We start from the raw sequence: 21,044 nt of genomic DNA on the forward strand, positions 1-21,044 counted from the left end.
CAAATGTTGTCAGTCTTTGGAATAAGGAAACCGCGAAAAAATACATTTAAAGAAATGACTACATATAGGATTTCAAGTTTTGAAATTATAAACATCTCATTGTCAAACTACTCACTCAATATGCACGATTATTTCTTAACGCTATCTGAAACCTGTTTTATATGCTTATTATTTTCTACTTCCGATATCTTTTGTCTATAGTCAGATAAATAGAGTGTACCACGGAGGCTAATTGGAAGGTCTTGCAATGTATAAATGTATTTTTCACACAAGTTAAATTTTATTTTACTCCATTATAACTTTCTTAGATAAAACAGGTTACCGAAAGAGGTTGGAATGTTCGTACACTGTGCACTTAAAAAAAAAAAAAAACTGTACAACGATTTTTCTTCCCTTGTGGGTTATATTAGTGAGGAAGAGGAAGATGAAAATTAGGAAGATTTGCAGAGTAAAGATGGCGGTATTGCGCAACTTTCTAAAGATGGAATAGTTCCCTGCAATTGCGTATATTGTGCGCATCACGTTACAAATTAAACAGCAAACGACAAGTGTATTTCCATGAGTTCGACTTGGGAAAATACAACCTATTGAAGATATTCATTAATATATCTAAACACCAAGGTAAGGTATTTAGATAAACATTCGTACGATCTTGATATGCTTGTGAAAGTAGTTAAGTGTAAACAATGTGATTTATAGTGTGTTCAGAGAACTAATTTAAGTTGTTGAGTTTTTTCTGAGTGTCATTTTTCGTCGATGTCTGTAATACGTTTAAAATGTGGGTATACGTTAAATTTAAAGGCGCCATAAGAAAATTACGAAAAACCAAAAGCAAAAGATTTTCGTTTATGTACATATCTTTTTTAGGTTTTAGTGGATACTAATAGCGTTAAGATAAAGCTAAGGGTTAAATACGGGAAAGTTGATTCAGAAATATAAAACATAACAAAAGCTTGAACATCTTGGACCAACTCAGTTGCATAAGTGCCGAAGTTAATATGAAACCACCATTAACTTAATTGTCATTCAGATTTACAATAAGGATATACATTCGAACATTGCGTATTTACTACTTTTACGTGCAATCCCAGTTTAGGCAAACGTACATTTATGATATATTTACATTTTTCATCAAGAATTTCACTCTTACTACCTTACAAAGTGCTTCTTTAGGAAAAAAAGTTGGATTCCTAGTTGCAGATTCATTTTAAAAGTGACCCGTTCTGGGGGAATTACTCGAGCAGAAGGTTCTACCAAATTTAGACACATTTCTGACATTTTCAGGTTAGGTTAGTGCTTTGTATTTCTTTTAGCAGAACATGCACTAAATGAGGAGCTTCATTACCACTTGCAGATTGATTTTAGGAGGGCTCAGTAAATACAGTGTGGAAGTATGGCATAGAAACTACAGTGCATAATACAGGAACCAACTTGTGCTAAGTGGCCGCTGAAAACCACAAATACTATCTATTCGACTCAGGGTAGGAGCGGAATTAAATGCCTTGTCGCCGGACCAATTTTAGGAAATTTACCGGGTCAATTGGAGAGTTTATTTAAGTTTATGAGAAAGAATGAGTGCAAGGGAGGTAAGGGGAATAGTAAAAGCTAAGAAAGAGGTTGTATTTGTTGATCGTTTTTGATGTTTTTAGCGGTACTGTATGTGGAGGCGGATAGACTATTTCGCGGAGTGGTACACTTGTTATACTATACGGATCCAGAAATAGTAAAATGTACAGAAAAAAGTTGGCAAGTCTTTAATTTGCCCATTTCATGTCGAGAACAGAACCCAACCAACCCGTGCCGGGCATCTAACCCTTTCCTACAGTACTACCACTATTACTATTCTTACTCCTGCTTCTACTACTACTATGGATCCGTATTAAAGTAATACTGCACGCCTAATGTAACGTAATCTAACGTAACTTAATGTAATCCAACAAAATATAACCGAATGCAATACACTTTGGTGCTTTTTTTCAGTTTTCAAAGTGGTCCGGCGATACGGCACAAATACGCAAGCGGGGGACCCGAGCGGCAGCGAGGGGGTGTGTCCGTAGGGAACAGGCGCGTCAGCGGCGGGAAGTATACACATGAACGAGAGTAGGGAAGGACACAGACATAAAATACTTTCACTATCACTCAAAATTCATTTCAATATGCCTTGCAGTGTAAGACATTTTTATATTCACACACTCATTCCTTCATAAAAAACGTTTCACATCGTATTTTACCCATAAGTTTTATATTTGGTAGAACCATTACCTCGAGTAAACTCGTTCTGGGTGTAAGTACAGCGTGTGCACAGGCCCATGAAAACGATAGTGCGAAAGTTATGAACATCCCTTGTGGTGGACAAACATCGTATTTATGGGTTTTCTCGGGATTCTTCCGCTTTCTTCATTCCACCATTTCATTCATTTCTGATGGCATTACTGTTGCACGGTCGGACCACACGAAAATCGAAAAAAGTGAATATTGTTTAGTTTCTCCCCAAAATATTAGGTTGTGATTGTGATTCCGGCTCACTTGATAGTGATTATTGTTCGAAATACAGTGTGGACGTATGGCATAAAACATAGTGCATAAAACACGAACCAACTTGTATACGTTGCTATTTAATGGAGTCAGGGCTTGAGCGGCAGCGAGGGTTTGCGTCTGCACAGACCAGGCACGTCAACTGCGGTGGGTAGCAGTATAAACGAGGATACTGGAAACACACTTTATATGTCATAAATGCATAACTTGTGTTGCACAGTTTTGGGGGAGATACTAAATGCATCCAAAAAAAAAGTACCAAAATATGCTACATTAGGTTTGTTTGGATATTCATCTTCTTTTTCGTAGTTTTAGTTCGTTTCTACACTTACGACAAACTGTTCGCCTGTTCAGTAAGCCATGCCTTTCAGAGAATTTCAACAACTGAGACTCCTTATTTTTGTACAACTCGATAAAACTCAAACGCGATGTGTGACAGTGTTGTCATTTATGTAGCGTTCCTACACTGTCTTTCCCATAAAGCATAACAGGATACTTCTCATCCAAATAGTCACTTCCGCCTCCACATATAGTTCCACTTACAACATTAAAACAACTAACAACATCAGGTATTTTCTTAGCTTCAGCTATTCCCCTCACCTGACTTTCACTCATTCTTCCTCGCAAACCAAAATAAATTTCCAGTTCATCTGGTAAATTTTCTAAAATTGGTCCGGCGATACAACAGTTATCCCTTTCTCCTTTAGCCCTGCCGACATAAGCGTAGGACATAAAACATAGATATCATTTCATTTCATTTTTTAATGCCATCTAACCGAGTCAAGGCTTTAGCGTAGCAGGGTCCTGCGCGGGATTGTGCTCGTCAGCGTATGGTATGAAAACATGCCTACAGTGTGGACATATCCTTCTGATACTTCTATGGTTACGCATGATAATCACGTTAATACATGCTTTTCATTAGCTTACAATATACAACTTTGAAAATAATACTACATTAAACTTTGTAGCTACATTTGATTCACTGGCTGTTATTGTATTTGCTTCAAGCTTAAAGATCTGGAATGCATAAACTAAGCGTAGCTAAAAGAAAAAAGTAACAAAAATTGGACGAGATTTGAACTCAGGAACACCAGCCACAGAAATCCCGTTCACTAACTCCTCATCTAATAAGCCATGACGTAAACACGACTATTTGTAAATTATAAATATTCATCCAGATGACACCATTATGAGAATATGTAATAGCTTTTTGATCTTTTACTCTTCAAAAACATAACATATTTAAGACAGTTTGATTCATTTTCCACTAGAACTTCGAAAAAGATGATTTGATTTTGAGTATATTGTCTTCTTTATCAGACAGTTCTACCCAATGCAACTAAATTCACACAACAGTAAAAATCTCTTACTGCCTTAGAAAATGTTCCTAAAAAGGAAAACTGCATCATGCACCCTGAACGGTTGCATAACTAACTGGAGCGCGGTGCGGGAAGCTCACGGCAGAAAGGGGCCCATTTAAGTTTCGTAATTCCTCTTTGTAGATTTTTATATAATTTCACACATTTTCTTTAATGTCTAAAATTGGCACTACTTCATTCTTAGAAGAAAAGGAAGTTGTAAAGGAACTGTAGATTGTAAAATCTATTCAAAAGATGTATCAACTCTTTGCTGAAACAACTTTAACGGACAGTAAGAAAGGAAACGATTACGTAAAATTTCAACTTAAAATGAAGTAGCTAAAGTTTTATTCTTAGATAACTGTCATTGCTAGTAGTGTTCCGTATTTGTTTAGACTCCTACTCATTTATAACTGTATCTTAATTTTCCTGTGACGAGAACAGCACCTAAGTGAGCATTCAGTGAACGAAACGCCATTAAAACCTATATTCATAGCACAGTGGTGCAGATGACGTTGAGCTCTTTGTCAATCTTGAACATGGAAAACGAGAGAAAAAAAAAAAACATTGGTATTGAAAGAGTAGTCAGTAAATTCCTCTTCGAAAAGATTCATGCACAGTTGTTCTTCAGATGGTAATTTATAGGTATACTTAAGTTGGTTTAAATTCCTGCGTAGTTAGGAGCTAGACACTGAAACCATCCCTAATAAGGGAGGAAGGTGACATGTAGAAGTAGTCAAATACGAACGATATTAGTGTCGAATTCATAGTTTTCGGGGTCACAAAGTTGAATAGTGACACTGTTGGTTATGCTTAAGTACGAGTTAAGCCTTGGTTTGCATGGAGGTCAGAGTGGGAGGGTGACAGGCAACAAGAATCGAAAACGTTCTATACTTGCGTCGAATGCATAGGTTTCGGGATCACTGACATAAATAGTGCCATTCCAGATGTAGTATATGTCCAACGTCGGACACTTTGGCAAGAGTTTCATTACACTGAGAGTGAAAAGTGGTAATGCACAGATACTGGTGTCACATCCGGACCTATTAGAGATATGATTTATCGTTGCATTATCCCCTGATCACTAGCTAAAATCGTCACTACTTTGCAGGGGCATAGGCAGAAATTTATTTCAGGAATAGAAAACTTTTTGAGGGGGTCCAGATTCGATATGAGGGCATATTGTATTAAAATGTCGAACATCATCTTTAAAAATAGGTAAAATTTACAGATAAGTAGTGATATCGGGGGGTAGGGGGTTCTGGACCGCCAGGGCCTACATTATGTGTATGTTCCTGCTGCTCTGAGTTGTCATAAGCTTCTCTTCATACATATAAGACATACCATGTATATAAGAAATGTAGAAGAGAATAAAATATAAATAGAAAATATATGTAATTATAACTAAGAGATAGAAAATAATTACAAACTAAGGTTGAAGGACAAGTTTCTTAAACAATCACATTTGGAAGAAAAAATATATTTATAAAGCCATTTTCCACTTATACAAGGCTAAAAACAGGTGAGGAGCGCTCATCTGAAGTGCCACTATTCATCTCTTCGAACAAGAAAGCTATTAACTCAACATCAATTTCTTTCGCATTCTATTACTTTTTTACATGTCATCTCTTCCCCTCCTAGGGATGGTTTCAGTGTCTTACACCCCACAATAATTTGTTCTGATGGTAATTTATACATATACTAAATTCGTTTTAATTTCCTCCAGGAGTCCATGTTGCATCGTACGGTTTACTGTACTTTTCTTCTGACTTCCTAAATATATATATATATATATTAGAGTAACAATGGATTTTTTTTAAATTACCGCCCGACTGTCGTTGTGCAAACATTCAGCATGATATGACGTAGGGAAATGAATTACATAAAGGTAGTAGAATTTAATATCAACATTGAAACATCACACTTTAAAGAAAAGCATGTAATAAGAAATATCACATTTGAATTTAATTTCGTCTTAAACTAGCTGTGACTACATTTACTTCAAAATTGAGTTTCTCGATTGCACAGTATGAGCGTGGCTAGAGGATAAAGTCAATAAGAATGGTCGGGATTCGAACCTAAGACCATCCAAGTAGGAATCCCTTACATTAAACATTCATGTAACAGACAACGACGCTGAGTATTTGGCACTATTTTATCATATAGTTCTATCAAATATAACTTAATGAACAGAATAAGAATAAATTTTACTGACTTAAAAAGTATTCCTGAACAAGGGGAAGTTCATGATACACCCTATAACTAAGCTACAAAGGTCTGCGTCCCATCTGAACGACGCATCCACCGAGTCAACGTTTGGAATATCCCATTCTATTAGGTAAAGGAAAAGTATGTGACAGGCTACGTAGAGCTCTCCGTGGTTGAATGGATAGTCATAGATTGATAACTAAAAGGTTCGTGGTTTTAAACCCGGCTCGGAAGCCAAAGATTTTTTAAATTCTTAATTCTCCAGATCTTAAGATCTTTCTCTCCCTTCGTAATCATCTGGTGCTCTAAAAAGAATTCTCCGTGTTAATTCAACAACTGCCTAATGTGATCCTCGCAGTTCAGAACCTTTCCTTCTTCTGCTTCACAAAGTCACAATTTCCATCATAATACGGATGCTGTCCGGTCACTTTTTCTCCAATTCTAAACTTGTATATGTAAATCATTCCTTTCTGTCTCCATATTTGAATCTCTCTCTCTCTCTCTCTCTCTCTCTCACACACACACACACACACACACACACACACACTCACACTCACTCTCAATGTCGTCCATGAACTGTTATGGCTTGGATCAAACCTCGACTCTTGAAACCAAATGTAAGCGCTCTAGCAATCTGTTATCGTAACTATATAGGTTTGTTGTTAAAACCAGCGTCATTTTAGATTTTGTGTGAGGGAGGGGGAGGCGGAGATTCTCCGCCGACATAATAGTTTCATTTTTTTTCTTATTAGTAAAACATCGAAATGAAATCTTTAAGTTTTCCGTCCCACGATTATGCGGGGAGGATAAAGGAGACGGTGAAGCAATGAAGGAAATGGTGAAATGAAAATGTGGGAGGAAACGGGAGAACCCACGCACACTGTTTTTGTCCACCGCAAAGTTTACTTGGCGCGTGCTGGGATCGAACTTTTTTTTTATTATATTACTACACATTTCATCAAACTATGTATTTCTCAAGCTCAAGGGAGGGGGCAATTACACCCTTCTGTCCTGCCCAAATGAGGCCAACTGGAACATTTGCTTGCAATTACTGACAAGAAATGAATAATACTCATTTCTGTCAGTACTTTTTAGAGCTCTGCGCCCGCATTACAGACTTTGGTAAGCACAAAACCTACTGCCATGATTAACAATTTCCATAGAATTCACAAGGAGCATCTTCCTAGGTTGATGGGATATGCAGCCTTTGAAGAAGGGAAAGAATGTAAATAAGTGTGTTTATGAAGCTATGGGAACATTTTGTGACGTTTTGTTTTATTTAGGCTCTAGAAAGGCATTTCAGAACAAACGAATGAAAGACGGGTTTAGAGCGATAAACGTTGTAAACTGGTTCCTGTTTTTTCCGTCTGAAGGGAAAGAGTATGTTATGTCACATACTGCTTTAGACAAGGAGAGGTGGAGGAGGGAGGTGAGTTGGGTTGAATACCGGAAGTAATTAATCGATGAGAATTCTATTCCGGAATGCATAAGCACACGGCGCAAGAGTTTGTTCCTAAGTTACTCTTAAACTTTTTGTAACATTTTCTATGCTTCGAACTGTACATTGCCTTCACATAGCACTTCAGTCCAGGGCTTGCTTCTTGAGTATTACGTGTTCTGTATTACGCTCTATCTTGTTATGGGTTGAGAGGTAAGTTCACGATGTATTTTGAATAGTTATAGGTTGGTCTTTTTAAGTAACATTAGGCATTTCTTTCGTGAATTTTACAAATCAGTCTCCACGTAAACTGAGACAGTACTTTATTTCATTAAATTTACTCTTTATACCGTAAACTTTAATTTTCACTTTAGGAGGGTTTATGCGCAGGAGCGTCATTTCAGATTTTGCTTTGGGGGGGGGGGGGAAAGAACCCCTTGATATAAGTAAGATTTCGCTTTTTTCACTGATTTACTACTATTCTATTGATAATATATATATAAATATCAAACTCAGGAGGGAGCAATTGCCCCTCCCTGCTAGGGTTTGCCCAAGTGGGCCCAGCCCGAAAAAACCCGGTGGGTTTTTTCAGGTTGGACCCATTTGAAAAAAACCACCTGGGTTTTTGACCTATTGGTTAGTATATTATTGATACAACTAAGTTGACCACATTGTAAGTGATTTTTATCAGATTTTAGACTTTCTTTGGGCGAATTAGAGGCTTTCACGTTAAGCTATACAACATTCAACATAAGACCTTTATAAAGTTCTGAATGCATTAAATGAATTTAAAAAAAAAAAAAAAACTTACCTTATCTTGAGATATTTATAGAACAAATTAATGTATGGGTTATGCTTATAGCCTATTTGAAGTAAAATAAGCAATTTTGTACTTTAGAAAATATTTTCCGTGAATAGTAGGCTCGTCGACTTGGCGACACCGAGGGACATTATCACTCATACGTTTGACGGGTTTAAGCTCATAGGTGAAAGTACTAATAGTACATATGTAAATACATCAGTAAAACTATTAGTATTATTTCTTACCTTTGATGTAAAACACAAGGTTCTTCAGCTAAAATTTGGTTTTACAACAATAACAGTTTAATTCAGTCATTTGTTGCTACTCTTCAAATAAGCATTCTGTAGAATCAACACCAGCAATAGCGTAAAAATTCTTGTTAAATTTAAGAAGCTTAATGCTCGGGGTTTCGAAGACTATATGTAACGCTTACTATTTCAAGTGCTGAGTCCAAATTTCCGTACTAGTGGAAGTTTTATGTACACGCCGTGAAAGAAGTGCTCAGGAAATTCCTGAATTAAACGCAGAAGGATCGGAAATGAATACTTCAACAATAAAACTATTTATTTTACGCTTAAGCCTTCCATACGTCTCGTAAAAAACGGGAATGTCCCGTTTTTGGGCCCGTGTTCCGCGTCCCCGTAAATTTAGTCGGGACAGAGAAATGTCCCGTACTTTAACTCCGTTCCATTTCTGCTATCAATATCAGCTTATTCGAAAAGTGAAAAACAAAATTCTGACATTGGCTGGGAATCCTGTAATTAGTGAATGAACAGTACGCTGTTGCATGTAACAGTTTCGAGGGAGCTATATCACCACCCTGTTCGACTTGATAGCGAGAGAAATTTGCAATGCTACTTTTTCCATTGTATATATATATATATATATATATATATGGCTTTTTGAGTGTTTCTACATTTACAAACACAGGGAAGGTGGCTAACCTTTTCTTCAGCAACACATTAGATAAGTTAACTAGAATTAATCTTTTTCAGAGGCTAGGAGCACAGAATTGTGCTTTGGTCCAGGTCTTAGAAAAATGTAAATCTGGTCCTGATACACGACACAAAGAGAAAATTCAGCTTTTCAACACATTAAACTGACGAACGTAATTTTGGTAGATACAGCCATGTAAATAAATATTGCTAAAAGCGCGAAAAAATTGAAAGTAGATTGTACCACTGATTTAAATAATTTGCATATTGTTTTTCTGTAACGCATTTTTATAGCACATCTTAAGTTTCTAGGCATCTTCAGTCTATACAATTAATTGCAGGGTACGAACAGAGAAAAGCAGCTGCTGCTTAGTGAACTTCCGCCTATTATATTATTAAAAAAAAAGTTAAATAAAATTAAATCTTTTAGTTTTAGTCTCACGGTTATGCCTACTATGTTCAAGGTGACGGTGATGATGAGAAATGAATGAAATGACGGAATGAAGAAAGTGGGAGGAAACGTGAGAATCCCGAGAAAACCCACGCACAAGGTGTTTGTCCACCACAAAGCTCACTTGGCGCGAGTTGGGATCGAACTAGGAACCCCATGCACTAGAGGTGAAAACTCTACCACTGAGCCACCGCGGCCTATTATACTTTTGCTCATAACCAGACCACAGTTCATTGCATTGTGTTGGAAAGTTGGGGAGGGGGGGGGGGATCTGAGGTGTCCCGTATTTTCATGGAGAAAATATGGCAGGTTTATTTACGCTTGGCGATCGTCAGTCAGGTTTCTGGATGACTTAATCTACATTTGTTCGTTTGTCTGTCGAGCTTCTTCATGGCTATGCGGTTAGTGTACGCGTCTTCGGCGTGGTACCCGGGTTTGCTTCCCGGAGGTAGCTCATGTGGTTCGGATTCCACGTTAATCAGTAGGTCCCGTCTCATATAGCCTCGCTGCTGAAAGGGACGTTAAATACAAAATAAACTCAATTCGTTTGTCTGCCTCTACCACACACACTACAGGGTACAACTTTCGGCCTTTTAAGTAAAAATTTTCAGAATACAGGAACGAGACACTCTAAATTTCCTGTATAGATTTTGGCGGCATACCAACGTAAAATATCAAAATGGCGGTCATTTTTGCAAAACAACGAGTATCCACGCTACGAAGCGCAATTTTCAGTCTTTTAAGTTGAAATTTTGACGGTGGAAGCACGAGATATGCTAAATTTGCTCTATAGATTTTCTCGGCGATTGAATGTAAAATTTCAAATTGGCGGCCATTTTTTTCAAAACAGCAGTAAGTAGAAAATTGTTGTAAGTTGTGACAATGACAATCTTGAAATATAAATGTTATTCACATTTTAACACTTTTACCCCATAGACATTGAAATATTTCAAAAGAACCCGAAAAAACCCAATTAAACCCGAAAATACCCATATGGGCCCAGGTGGGTTGGGCTTTTTCAAAAAATCCCGGGTTTTTTCGAACCCTGCTCCCTGCCCTCCCTAAATGACGCCCCTGCTTATCCGTTACAGGTGTAAGTACGTTTGTAGGCAATCTACGCCACAACTATAGGGAAAAAAATTACTAAAAAACTTCAGTGAGCTGGCCGCGAAATGCTACAGAGATAGCTATCAAAACCATTCAAAGCAGAAGCGCCGGAAAAGGAAAACCTGGATAGGTTGCGTTCCTAGGGGCAGGTGCGTCGGTGACGCTGGGTATATACAAACGAATAGTGGTAAAAGTACTATCCAACTTATGTCAGGTGGCCACAAAATGCGAGAATGCAATGCTATCAAAACCATTCAGGACAGGAGTGCAGTAGGGAGGCCTGCTCGGTAGCGCGAGAATAATCTGTTGGATCTAGCACTTCAACAGTGACTGAAAAAATACTTTATTTGCAATAAAAACTTATATTTTAGGAATCTTCATTTATACTTTCATTTACATATTAGAAGAAGCAAAGTTATCTTGCACTATTTTGCAGAATTACCATTCTTGTGCATTAGCGTAAATAATTAATTGGCTTACCCAATAATGGGCATCTTGATAAGATGGTAATTATGTGCTTGCAATGTTTGAGAACGACGTAGCAGGTCATGGTGATCTGACATAACTAATGTGTGTAACGAAAGATACGCGGGTTTCATTTGGGTTTTCGATTCCCGGCAGGAGCTCATGTGGTTCGGATTCCACGTTAATCATAAGGGGCCGCGGTGGCTCAGTGGTAGAGCGTTCACCTCTGGTGCTAGGGGTCCCGGGTTCGATCCCAGCCCCCGCCAAGTGAACTTTGTGGTGGACAAACACCGTGTGCGTGGGTTTTCTCGGGGTTCTCCCGTTTCCTCCTACTTTCTTCATTCCACCATTTCATTCATTACTCATCATCACCGTCTCCTTTAGCCTAACCGGCATAACCGTGGGACGTAAAACAAAGATTTCATTTCATTTTCCACGTTAATCAGTAGGTCCACGTCTCATATAGCCTCGCTGCTGAAATGGACGCTAAACTAAAATCAACTCAACTCATTTGGGTTTATTCTTGAAAATATTAAAGTGATACGACACTTTTTGTACTGTTATTTTTAAGTTCAGTTACGAGGTGGATTCCTCAATCTCAAGGGGTGATGAGAAAGTTGGGGTAGAAGTTCTAACAGTAACATTTAAAATGATGCTTAATTGTCATATTTATATGATTTGACATATTAAAATATAATGGAAGATGAGTCATCATCTAAGGAGCAAGACAGCATCCATATAGGAGTACATTTATTGAGTAATTACAACCATCACCTCAGATAATACGAAAGAAACAATACAAAGTTATAACTAAGACTCGAGTAGCAAAGTGGTCGGAGTTTGGTTATCAAGAAGTCAGTCCTTGATATCTCTCGTGCGTATTCATGAGTTCATGCAGTCCCTTTTACACAGTGATAAGTCATGTAATAATTATAAGCACAATACATACTCACAATCCATAGAGTCCTCGATGGTCGTCGGCTCTGATCGAGACATCTGGAAGGTCCTGAGAAGGCAGTTGACACCAAACGATGCAGTTCAAGCGTTCACTAACTGTTCGGAAGACGAACTATGATCGAATGATCGAATGATAATCGCTCAAAATTGCCAGTTTTTATACTAATTCGTGATTTATTTTGAAGTACGCCAAAGGAAAATATGTTTTTCTTTTTTTAGTCAAAGTAGACACTTAAAAAGTGTTATGTAATGTTTTGCTTGTTTTTTGGAAATTCCACGTGCGTACTTGATTCTGTCAACAAGGTCATAGGACTTATTTGTCTTTTTAATTTTGTGCTTGGATCACTTTTGATGTTACCTTCTCGGAGTGAACGTAGAGTTCACTTGAGTATAGCAATTATTAATTTTGTTTTTCATCACCTATGTCACTGGAACATAATACATTACAGTGAATGTGGCTAGCTTACTTGTAAACCCGCAGTGGCCTAATAAATCCCTCCGTGGCATAGTGTTTTATGCGTCGGATTTGCGACTCACAGATCCGTGCTCGAATCCATGCCGTGCTATGGATTACCAAATATTCCAAGTGAGTAGTATAATATTTATACACATTCATACAGATGAAAAATTTTGTAATAATAGTAATAGTGTTGAAGTGCATAGATGAGGAAAAATCAAACAGATGAGAAGCAATATATACAGGATGGAAACCATACGAATAACACAAAAGAGAAAGTTTTGAGTGGCAATAACTTTCCAGTATTAAGAAAAGAAGCTGACCTAGATCTGTGTTACCAACAAGCAAAAGAAATTTCTAATCATTCAACTCAAACTATACCAAATAATGAACCAAATATATATATTCTTAGATAATCTTCGTCAATGTGTGATATGGGGGTCACGGTGGCTCAGTGATGGAGCGTTTACCTCTGGTGCATGGGGTCCTCGGTTCGATCCCAGCTCGCGCCAAGTGAACTTTGTGGTAGACAAAAACCGTGTGTGTGGTTTTTTGGGGGTTCTCCCGTTTCCTCCGACTTTCTTCATTCGACCATTTCATTCATTTCTTATCTTCACCGTCTGCTTTAGCCTAGGTGGCATAAACGTGGGACGTAAAACTTAAAGATTTCATTTCATTTTCAGTGTGTGTGATATGTGTATGTACGCATGTAAATAATTAAAAAGTAAATAATAATACTAAAGCAGACCCATACAAAAAAGAAATCGTTGATAGATATTTGGTTTTAGATACCAAATTAGAACTGTGTGTGATTCCCGAAGCTCATTCTACTTAAGGAACAAAACTGACACTAAAGGGGCAGAGTAATTAACGGAAAAATGTAAACAGAGCGATGAATCTTAGGAGCAGGGAAAGTGAAGGAATTAAGAAAAAAAAGGGGAGAAGCAGGAATAAATCTAAAATTTTGGCCTGAGACACTCCTACTTGTTCTGAATGGAAACTGTGGTTTTTTATTTGTGGTTTGCATTTATGCACGATTTACAGGCTCTCAAAATCCTTACATACATTCATTTGAAAAGTTTTGTACTTTTGAGGGCTGAATGTGAGATCATGAGAATCTTTTTTACCAAAACATTTTCTTACCTTTATATATGTTTTATGAAGACTAGTATCTCTGCTTTAAGGAAGCTCAATCCGCAACTTTGTATCTCTCGTAGTAACCCTGCAGTAGAACCTGTTTTCCACATCACTGCAAACCCTTAATTTCATGCGCAGCAGAAAAAAAAGTTGGAATCCAAGATAGAGGCATTTAAGAAAAAAGTGTTAATGTTTTCCGTAGTAAGGTTTCCTTTATAGAAATATTAAGAAAATTATTGATATTCGAGCAACCTTCCCATGATTTAACATGGAATGACCTATAAGTAACTTAGTCACTAACTTTCTTTTCTGATTTAGGAGTTTTTACTTATATAATTTCGAAGAGGACCTGTGTTCTCATTCTGCATCGCGATTTCAACTTTCTAACTTTGTGTTATTCCCCTGTTGTCAATAGCACATGCTCCGGCAGTTTGGAAACTAAATCTGAAGGTATTGTGGTAAATATGCCAAAAGGAGGAAAATGAAAGTCTATTTTTATGCAAATTTGATACTGTATAGTCGTTATCTTTATGCGCCGATATTGTCAGTCGACACATGTGACCCGCAAGGTATATGTAATTATGCTGGCAATCAAATTCTCAATCTGTTCGATAAGGGTAATTCTATTAGTACAGTACTTTTTAAAATCTCATCGTAATGTCTTGAATAGTCGTATTGTGATGTCGATATTACGTTATTTTGTTACCAGGGAGTCATTAAAGATAATTATTAAATGTAGTATCGGTATTTTCATAGAAGAAACTTTTTGTGTTCCTTAACAAGCGGGGCACGGTAATTTTGGCACCAGTAGTTTTGACACGGTAATTTTGGCACCATTTATAATTGAAGTACAGAAAATGTGAGAAAATACTCTGAATGTAATAGATATTTAAAGTCACATGTTATTAACTAGGACTGTTCCAGCGCGACGAATCAAACCAGTGACGAATGTACAGTCAGCGACAAAATTTCTTTCTCTTCTGTAAAATTTATTTGCCTATAACTTTGGAATTGATGGACTGATTTGAGAAGTTTTCTGTAATTTATGGAAAACTGTATCTTCTTTGAGTTGCTGAAGACTGCACTATGTTCAATTTCTTTCTCTTCTGTAAAATTTATTTGCCTATAACTTTGGAATTGATGGACTGATTTAAGAAGTTTTCTGTAATTTATGGAAAACTATATCTTCTTTGAGTTGCTGAAGACTGCACTATGTTCACTGCACTGGGTTTGTATTTTACTTTCAAGTGCAAACAGTAACAGCGGATTCGAACCATGGAAATTGAAGTACAGAGAGAAAAAAATAGAAAATACTCTGGATATAATAGATATTTACGTTCACATGTTAATGACTAGAACTGTATCAGCACGAATAATAGAACCAGGGACGAATGTACAAACACCAGTAAAAGATAATATTGGTAGCTTTATTAGGTATTCAAAGCAAGTCAAAATGGAAATTATTGAACTCAAGAAAACTTAAATACACACTTACGCAAGAAAAATTAACAAATCAATAAATGAATTTCAATAACACATGATTTGCAATAATATATGGGTCACAATAATCCCAATTGTAAAACATTGCACCTTTTCTTTACATCTTTAACTTTTGTTGTGCACAACATTAAATGAAACAGCATGCAAAAATTCTTGCATGCTCTTTGTTCCAGCATTGTAGGCCAAGCACAAATTGCACTTATTTAAATCACTGTTCAAAATTCCTGGGCAGTGAAGACTAACTCTTTTACTACATCTCCACCGAATACTTTCTTATGTTTTGTATACATATAACCCTCTAAACACAATTTCTCGCCGCCTCGCGTGGAACTTATCATCTCCATGCTTTCAGTTAATGACACTACTGAAAATAGTGTGTAATGCGTGTTACATTAGAAGGATAAGGGTGTTGGTACTTGGTTTGATTTTCCTATAATATTCTAATTTGTATTGTCAAACATGATTGAGAAATATTTTTTCCCTTGTAACTATTTTAGATATTGCAATGAAAGCTGGCATACACATAACGTATAGAATTTTTGAGGGTAGTTTATATTCGAATATCTATAGTCGGGACCGCTCCAGCGGGCGCCAAATTTCCAAAAATAAATTCTTGGAGGGATATTTCCTTATTTACCTCGAATTTCCCTTTCTTCGTAAGTTGTAAAGACATGTGCATGGTATTATTTGAAAGCTGTTTCGTTCTCAAGAGAATGACATATCAGCAGTTATTATAGTATTGTGTTTGAAGAGTTTTATTTTAAATATCTATTTTTCCCTATTTATATATAAAATTTGATTGCCAAACCAAACCACTTGGCATAACAGCCTTTTTTTGTTTACTTGAGCCGCGCTAACGCTATCTTATCGACTGGTTGAACTTCGTCCGGCCTAGTGACGAACACGTGGTCAACGCGCTGCGTTACTCTGTCTCTGACAGGCGCATCAGGAGCTTTCTAGACCTAGTGGCCGCCACGTCTTTTATTCACGTGACTCCCCAGTATACCTCACGACGCTAGATAGACGCCGAAAAGTGGGAAGCATCGGCCGAGAATCGAAACCGAAACCACGCGGACATGAGTCCAGCGTTCTGTAATACCCTAGACTACGGTGTTCCCGATTGAGGATTGAGAAATATTTTGTCTAGGTACCTATTCTACCCTCGTGTCTATTCTAGATATTGCAGTTAACCTTGACACATGTGTTACATACGCACCTTAATATTTTTCTAGGTAGATTATATTCGGATACCGGTAGCCGAGCGCGCTTCAGAGAACACAAAATTTAACAAATGGGCTTTTTGGAGGGAATTTTTTGCGTGTTATCCTTAGTTTCCCTTCTCTCGTACACCACGCACTTATGCGCATGGTACCATTTAAAAGCTTGTTTCATTCTGAAGCGAATAATGTATGACCCAGATACTCGGATGAATAGTACTGAAGCATGAAGCAGTATCTACTTATTAACTGAAAGTCAAAATTTTCTTCTAAAAATGCAGGAATTAACAAGGAAAACTTAATTTAATGTACATAATTGTGACTACCAAATCTGAAAGGGATAGTTAACTGACCATTTTTATTTACAGTATTTCTTTTTTAAATTTATTTATTTATTATTTTTGCGTTTTAACAATTTGTCCTCATACTGTCTACCACAGAGCGGGCTCAGCGCGAGTCTGAATGAGGTTAATGAGCGAGATATATCAAGCTAGCGCAATTCTTTTTGAGCAAGCGATCCCGGACTCACTACAGTAAGCCTCATTGAGACTAGTGAGCGCAGGCCCCATTGTAGATCGTAAGTCTGAGCACGAGTGAACCCTTATTACAAGTACTAAAATCCCAAAGGGTTAACTGGATTTTTTTTTAAGAACTGAAATATTGGAAATCTTTCTTTTTTTAAATTCCATTTCCAGTTGTCAGTTTGTTTTCTTACAATATATTCTACAATTAAAGGACCTTTGCAAATGTGGTAATCGCACTGTATGTCACATATTCCACCAGATACGCAAGAAGAATTCAAGAGTATCCCGATTTCCTTTTTAAAGCAACTCTTTTTTATTTTTATCTGTGTAAGTGTGTATGTATAGTGTTCAAAAATAGAGGTAGATCTTCAGTAGTTTCCTTTCTTTAGTCAAGTTTTTCTTAACTTCATGTGTGTGTAATCCAAATGTAGCATTACGAAATCCTGTTTTAGGTGAAACGTTGTAAGTAACTGAAACGTGGAGAAAGGTATGTTTTTATTTGTTTGTACTAACGCGAGTATGTATTACAAAAACAAAGGAAACATAGTCACATTACTTTTTGTCCCACATTACAGTTGAACACCGTTACGGTATATTTTTGATCTAATGCAAGCTTAATTCGTTACTATGATTTCCAAAGACATTTTTTCAAAAAAATGAAGTGAAATCTTTCAGTTTAACGTCCCACCTTTATGCCCATTAGGCTAAGGGGGAATGAATGTTTAAGGAAAGTGATTCATAATGGGACAATTGGTGGAATGAGAATGTGGAAGGAAACGAGAGTATCCTAGAAAACTCAGTGGGCACTATGTTGTCCACTACAAAATTACTTGGATGGGATCGAACCAGAGACCCCAACACAGCTTTTCAATGGTATTCTGTTCTGGAGATCTTTTGATAAATACATATGTAAGGTCAGTTCTGAAAGTAGGCGTGTACTTAGATACACGATTAAAGAAGCTGGCTTGTGTATAGCCCGCTCCCCCAGTTCTTTGTCACCGGAACTGGAAGAGTCACTACTACTACTACTACTGCTATTACTACTATTACTACTACTACTACGACTACTACTACTATTTATATCGAGAACAGAACCCAACCAACCCGTGCGGGGCTTCTAACCCGCTCCTACTACTACTAGTATTGCTACTAACTACCCCCACTACTACTTCTACTGCTACTACTACTACCACTACTACTACTACCGCTACTACTACTTATACTAAAGCCTCCTTACCACAAGATTTACATCTTAAATATTTATAACATGTGATTCCGATTCATTATGAACTAATTTGAACCGTTAGAATCACTATGATTCGTTTAAAATCACTGGGGGGAGCGGGCTATACTCAATCCAAGAAGCTAATGTTATCATTTCAATCCAAGTTCTGAAATTTTTTTTTTTTTTTTTTTTTTTTTACTGAGAAATATATATGTATATATATTACTGGGGAAAATTTCGACAAGCCTGGTGGCATAACAGTAACCGGTCGATCACTCTTTGGCGCAATTTTGGTGTGGGGAGACCCGGATTCGATTCCCGGCTGGACCTCATATGGTTCGGATTCCACGTTAACCAGTAGGTCCACGTCTCATATAGCCTCACTGCTGAAAGGGACGTTAAACTCAAAAAATCAAATCAAATCATATCTTTGGCGCATTTCACATGGAACCAGTTTTATCAAATTTAGTGCGTAATCTGAAAATTGTTATCCTACTTGGCGGAAGTGTATTAACATTCTGTCTAGTATTTTAAGTATTCTGTAACTTCCAGTTTTGTTTGATTATCCACTTCCATTGGTCGATGGTTAAAGTACCAGCCATGATTATCTTAAAAATAATAAATACAGGGTGAGTCAAAAGTCCTTGGACACCCTTATAATTTGAATCCAGAAGGGAACAAGTGAAAAGTGAGTATGGCAACTGATATTGGGTGAGGGGCCGCAACTTTCGGGGTGTATATTGATCATGGCTGCAATCTTGGTTTCAAGAGGAATTTTTAAAATGGGGATTGGGTATTTGGCATATTAAATAACACTAGCTCTAGCTCACGAATGCAGTGGTGTAATTATTTTTTGTCAATGTTGGAGGGTTCAGGAGTTGTGAAGGCCCAAAGTTGGCAAATTACCTCTTAAGCGCATGCCATAATACAGGTTCTGTGTGTGTGTCCATCCCGTGCAAATGCATAACTGTAGTCGCCGCAACCACTCTGACTGCACACGAAGGAGAATGTCTGAAGAAGTTTGGTCATAGGCATACTGGACACGTGCCTCAAGATGTCTCAAATTGCGATGTCTTCATAGTGTAGGGGCTCCGTCGTGCTGAAAATAAGATGGGAAGCTGCCGTCTGCATTCAGTATGGAAGGAAACACAAGGGCCTGCAGCAGCATCAGGTACTGTTGCACCGTTAAGGTGTTGGTAATGGAAAACGGCCCAGTGATGCGGGTGTCCCATATGCCACACCACATCATTACCTTTTGTGGATTATGTTCTCTACTCGGGTCAACCCAGTGCGGACTTGCGTCACACCAGTATCGACAGTTATGCCGATTGACCTCCCCGTTCAAAGTGAAGTATGCCTCATCGCTTGACAGTATGCCCTTGGAAAACGAGGGATCCTGTTCCTGTTGGTCGATAGCCCACATGCAGAACTCCAACCGGTGATCAGGGTCATCCTCGTTAAGTTCAAGTAGCATGTGCAACTTGTAAGGATGCCACTGATAGGTGTGCAATATCCGGATCACGGAGGATTAATTTACTCCACATTCTAATGACACACGACGGGCAAAACGATGGTATCACCACTGTTGCTGTTTCCTCAGTCGTGACAGTCTTTTGTCGTTCACTACGTGACCTATCTTCAACAGAGGCAGTCTCCTGGTATTTGATCATATGTGCGATCGTGCTGTGTGATACCTTTCTCTGTCCGAGTACCATCTGGTGTAGTCATGTGCAATTGCTCGGTAGCTGCGTTCCCCGGATATAAGGATGATTTCCACCTTCTGTGCCTTTGTCAGACCCATTTTAGAACACCTGCAACAAAGAGAGATGATGTCAGTTTCAATATCATTTTCCACTTTAGGCCTTCACAACTCCCGAACCCTCTCACGGTGACGAAAAAAAATTATACCACTGCATTCGTGAGCTCGAGCTAGCGTTATTTAATATGCCACGTGCCCCTTTTCCATTTAAAAAATTCGACTTGAATTCAAGATGGCGTCCATGATCGACATACACACCAAAGTTACGGTCCCTGACCCAATCTCAGTTGCCATACTCGTTTTTCACTTGTTTCCGTCCGGCTTCAAATTATAAGAGTGTCCAAGGACTTTAGACTCACCCTGTATAATATATAATTACCAGGTATGATTGTCTGAAAATATAATAAACGGTATGCCTACTTTTGTACCCCCCTGTATGTAAAAAAAAAAATCATTATCGTAAAGGGAACATAATTACTATGTGTTAATGAACGATGACATTTGTATGTTTATTTTTATCTTGCAGTTATACGATAACTTTCAGACAGCAGACGCGTGGCAATATGAGATAACCATAACCAAACCATTTAGTAAAAGAGTTCAGTAAACAGATTTCATAATAGATCATAAATTACGTATGAATTACGTAAAGAAAGTAGAGAACCTTTCTGTTTGTATTCATTCTTTGTTTTTTCGTTCTTTCTCCATATAGTTTCCTTCACCAAGTGTAAAGGTGCATCATAACCTTTGCTTTTGATAGGAGCATTTAATTTATACATAGATACATTAACAGTAGTGAACGTTTAACGTTTCAGAATCAATTATCGTATTTTATGAAAATATATTATCCTCGAAAAGTACATATTAATCCCATTAGTTAAAACTAATTTGAAAGGTGAGTATTCCTTTTTATATGACATTTTAGAATTTAAAGATTTCGTAATTAAGTATCTTGGGTAGAAATAGTAA

The 21,044-nt window shown here is 37.5% G+C and overlaps 1 protein-coding gene across 2 annotated transcripts in view; it reads left to right on the top strand.

Annotated features, from left to right (window-relative positions):
* Positions 1 to 386: 386 nt before the first annotated feature.
* The window catches only part of LOC145660489 (mitochondrial 2-oxodicarboxylate carrier), an 84,935-nt gene continuing 64,277 nt past the window's right edge, over positions 387 to 21,044 (top strand). Inside the window, exon 1 of one of the 2 annotated variants that reach the window (XM_081725576.1) lies at positions 387 to 621. The gene's annotated coding sequence lies outside the window, so the exon portion shown is untranslated. Of the gene's footprint in view, positions 622 to 759; positions 779 to 21,044 lie in introns of those variants that run through there. The other variant, XM_081725577.1, reaches the window with a different exon arrangement.

Source organism: Thermobia domestica, chromosome 9 (genome assembly GCF_964235325.1).
Source record: "Thermobia domestica chromosome 9, izTheDome1.hap1.1, whole genome shotgun sequence".
Classification (NCBI taxonomy): Eukaryota; Metazoa; Arthropoda; class Insecta; order Zygentoma; family Lepismatidae; genus Thermobia; species Thermobia domestica.